This window comes from Papio anubis, chromosome 12 (genome assembly GCF_008728515.1).
Source record: "Papio anubis isolate 15944 chromosome 12, Panubis1.0, whole genome shotgun sequence".
Classification (NCBI taxonomy): Eukaryota; Metazoa; Chordata; class Mammalia; order Primates; family Cercopithecidae; genus Papio; species Papio anubis.
Window position 1 is genome coordinate 59,531,673 of NC_044987.1, and position 4,238 is coordinate 59,535,910.

The 4,238-nt window shown below is 43.2% G+C and overlaps 1 pseudogene across 1 annotated transcript; it reads left to right on the plus strand.

Moving 5' to 3' along the window:
- Positions 1 to 595: 595 nt before the first annotated feature.
- LOC116269721 lies at positions 596 to 2,872 on the plus strand (annotated as a pseudogene). The gene has a single exon (XR_004177443.1). The product of XR_004177443.1 is annotated as a 60S ribosomal protein L4 pseudogene (transcript).
- Positions 2,873 to 4,238: the final 1,366 nt, after the last annotated feature.

A 4,238-nucleotide genomic window follows, 5' to 3' on the forward strand; every position in this document is an offset into this window, starting at 1 on the left:
GTTTAACATCATGGATGCTGTGGCCAGATTGCCTGGGTTATAATTCTAGCTCTGTTGCTTTGTGACCTTGGGCAAGTTATTTAACCTCTCTGTGACAGAGTTTACTTTTCTGAATAAAGGGAATAACAACATGCTTTACTTTCCAGGGTTGTTATGGAGATTAGATGGGTTAATGTTTGTAAAGCACTTGGAATGGAGCCTATCAAATAGTCAGTGGTATGTAACTGTTTGTTATACAATAACAGTTGCCATTTATGGAGGCTTAGTTATCTCCCAGGCACAGAGCATGTTACTTTCAACCCTCTCAATCATGCAAGGTAGATAAATTATTTACAGTGATGCACGAGGGCTGGCCGGTACTTGCTTATGAGAGCTGAATGTTAAATTTTCAGAAAGTTTGCAAGTCAGTTAAACAGAGCCATTACTAAAAATTAAATTATATAAATGTGCAATCAAATTATATTAAACACAAGGCAATAAATATTCAAATTTCATCACTTCCTAAGTATTTTACTACTGTCTATGCTTTTTTCGTTTGTTTTTTTTTTTTTTCTTTTTTTTTTAGAGAGACAGGTCTCACTATGTTTCCCAAGCTGGACTCGAACTCCTGGGATCAAGGGATGCTCCTGTCTTTGCCTCCCAAAGTACTGAGATTACAGATGTGAGTCACTGTGCCTGGCCTATCTATGCTCTTGAGGTTATTTATGTTTATTGTGTCTGTATGGTGGAAATAATGGTGTGATACTGTGCAACTCTTCCTAACTCTGCATTCTATGGCATCAATATCTCTAGCTTGAATTTTGTTATGTGGAGCATTTATACCACAGAAGTGCAACCACTTCAGATCAGGGCTTTTTTTATTTAGCAAGTTGGTTATTACACATTTATCTGTACATCGCTGGATATTATTATCTCTTCTTTTAAGATGATAAAAGAGGTTAAATGATTTGCCTAAAGCCACACAGCTAGTAAGTGGTAAAGCTGGGATTCAGGCCCAGATTTTTGTTTGTTTGTTTTCTTGCTTTTTACAAGAAAAATTGTTTCCAAAGCTTATATGCTTTTCATTCAGTTACCCTCCAAATTGGAAAAGGAATAGTCAAACTGGGTAGACCTTAGACACAGAAACGGAAAAGCTATCTCTTTTCTTCCCCCTCCAGCTCTCCTGCCCTTAATGTACACACTCAACCCCTAGTCTACCCAATCCTGTGCAGAGCTGTAGTCATTCCTTTCTAGTCCCATTATCCCAACCCAGACTTAGAGATACCTTTCATTATTTATCTTGATTTGATAATTACTGCCTTGCTTTGTACCACTTTTGCCCATTATCCCTTCTTCCCAGAATTTCCTTTCTATTGTCCAAGGTTAAGATTAAACCCAGTCTTTCTAATACCTCTACCTATTTTCTATTTTCCTAGTTTGAGAAGGCTTGACACTGTAGTTAAGATTCCTCAAATACTTTTTCCTGTGGCGGCAGCCAGAGTGAGAGGAGCGTGGCTGTCTCCTCTCTCTGCCATGGCATGTGCTCTCCCACTGATATCGGTGTACTCCAAAAAGGGGGAGTCATCTGGCAAAAATGTCACTTTGCCTGCTGTATTCAAGGCTCCTATTCGACCAGATATTGTGAACTTTGTTCACACCAACTTGTGCAAAAACAACAGACAGCCCTACGCTGTCAGTGAATTCGCAGGTCATCAGACCAGTGCTGAGTCTTGGGGTATTGGCAGAGCTGTGGCTCGAATTCCCAGAGTTCCAGGTGGTGGGACTCACCGCTCTGGCCAGGGTGCTTTTGGAAACATGTGTTGTGGAGGCCGAATGTTTGCACCAACTAAAACCTGGCACTGTTGGCATTGTAGAGTGAACACAACCCAAAAATGATATGCCATCTGTTCTGTCCTGGCTGCCTCAGCCCTACCAGCACTGGTTATGTCTAAAGGTCATCGTATTGAGGAAGTTCCTGAACTTTCTTTGGTAGTCGAAGATAAAGTTGAAGGCTACAAGAAGACCAAAGAAGCTGTTTTGCTCCTTAAGAAACTTAAAGCCTGGAATGATACCAAAAAGGTCTATGCCTCTCAGTGAATGAGAGCTGGCAAAGGCAAAATGAGAAACCATCGCCGTATCCAGCGCAGGGGGCCGTGCATCTATAATGAGGATAATGGCATCATCAAGGCCTTCAGAAACATCCCTGAAATTAGTCTGCTTAATGTAAGCAAACTGAACATTTTGAAGCTTGCTCCTGGTGGGCATGTGGGACGTTTCTGCATCTGGACTGAGAGTGCTTTCCGGAAGTTAGATTAATTGTATGGCACTTGGTGTAAAGCCGCTTCCCTCAAGAGTAACTACAATCTTCCCATGCACAAGATGATTAATACAGATCTTAGCAGAATCTTGAAAAGCCCAGAGATCCAAAGAGCCCTTCAAGTACCACGCAAGAAGATTCATCGCAGAGTCCTAAAGAAGAACCCACTGAAAAACCTGAGAATCATGTTGAAGCTAAACCCATATGCAAAGACCGTGCACCGGAATACCATTCTTCACCAGGCCAGGAATCACAAGCTCCAGGTGGATAAGGCAGCTGCTGCAGCAGTAGCACTAGAAGCCAACTCAGATGAGAAGGTGGCGGTTGCAGGCAAGAAGCCTGTGGTAGGGAAGAAAGGAAAGAAGGCTGCTGTTGGTGTTAAGAAGCAGAAGAAGCCTCTAGCGGGAAAAAAGGCAGCAGCTACCAAGAACCCAGCCCCTGAAAAGAAGCCTGCAGAAAAGAAACCTGCTACGGAGGAAAAGAAGCCTGCTGCATAAACTCTTAAATTTGATTATTCCATAAGGGTCACATCATTTTGGACAGCTTCTTTTGAAAAAATACCTGATCATACAGGCAGTGAGAAAGAAAAAAAAAAAGATTCCTCAAATAATCAATTTCCTTAAACTTTTGATTAATGCAAACATCCACGTAGAAAACTATATATACATATCAAAAGTATGTACCTCAAATCATTTTCCAAACTCAACACACCATGCAACCAGCACCAAGATCAAGAACATTACCTTCATCTCAGAAGCCTCCTCATAGTCCCTTCCAGTTTCTACCCTACCAAGGGTAACCACTAATCCAGCTAAGTCATTCAGCCCTAATATTGGCATGTCCTTTGGGTTGGGCTGGGTACTCTAAACAGTGTGGTTGATAAAGGAGTTAAGAAGAAATCACTTAGGCAGATAGTAAAAGGATAGGAGTCCACGGTAAGGCTTTTCTTTTTAATGAAAAGCAGCCCCAAATCATTTTATAACAAAGACCAGCCTGTAAAGTCGAGCTGCAGATGTAGACAAGCAAGTTGGGAGCTTGCACGGGTGAATGTGGGCAGGAACTAGGCACTAGACATGTTCAAGATGGCGGCTCCATCATCCCTTCTCTGCTAGCCACGTGTACAGTAAGGAGCAGACAAGATGATGCCAGCCAAGGAGAGTTCATTTGCATCATAAGATTAGGGTGGGGATACCAGCCTTCTCCCTAGGCTATGTAAATGTCACACCTGATCGAAACAATCTGTGAGCCCTACATAAATCAGACACCGCCTCCTCAAGCTGGACTATAAAGTCCAGTGCATCTGCCACCATGATCACTAGGAGACCCCTCTCTCTATAAAGAGAACTGTTTCTCTTTCTCTTCTGCCTATTAAACCTCCGCTCCTAAACTCTTTGTGTTAGTGTCCTAAATTTTCCTGGCGCCAGACTACCAACCCCAGGGTATATAGCCCAGACAACATAGCCACTTCACTGTCATCTGCTCCATTTGGCATAGGGATAGTATCAAGACTCTTCCCTGGCCAATTATCTTGACTTACTTCCCACTCCTGTGGAGCACTGACAAGAGGCCTGAGTTCTGATCCCACAGTAACCACCTAATAATCCTGGAAAAATCTACTTCTCTCTAAGTCTCAACAATCTAGTCTCTAAAACATGGACAATGGCCAGGCGCAGTGGCTCACACTTGTAATCCCAGCACTTTGGGAGGCAGAGGCGGGCGGATCACTTGAGGTCAGAAATTCAAGACCAGCCTGGCCAACAAGGCAAAACCCCCTCTCTACTAAAAATACAGTTTGGTGTGGTGGTGCATGCCTGCAATCCCAGCTACTCAGGAGGTAGAGGCATGAGAATCGCATGAACCTGTGAGGCAGAGAGATTGCGGTGAGTGAAGATCGTGCCACTGCACTCCAGTCTGGGCGACAGATCGAGACTCCGTCTCAAAA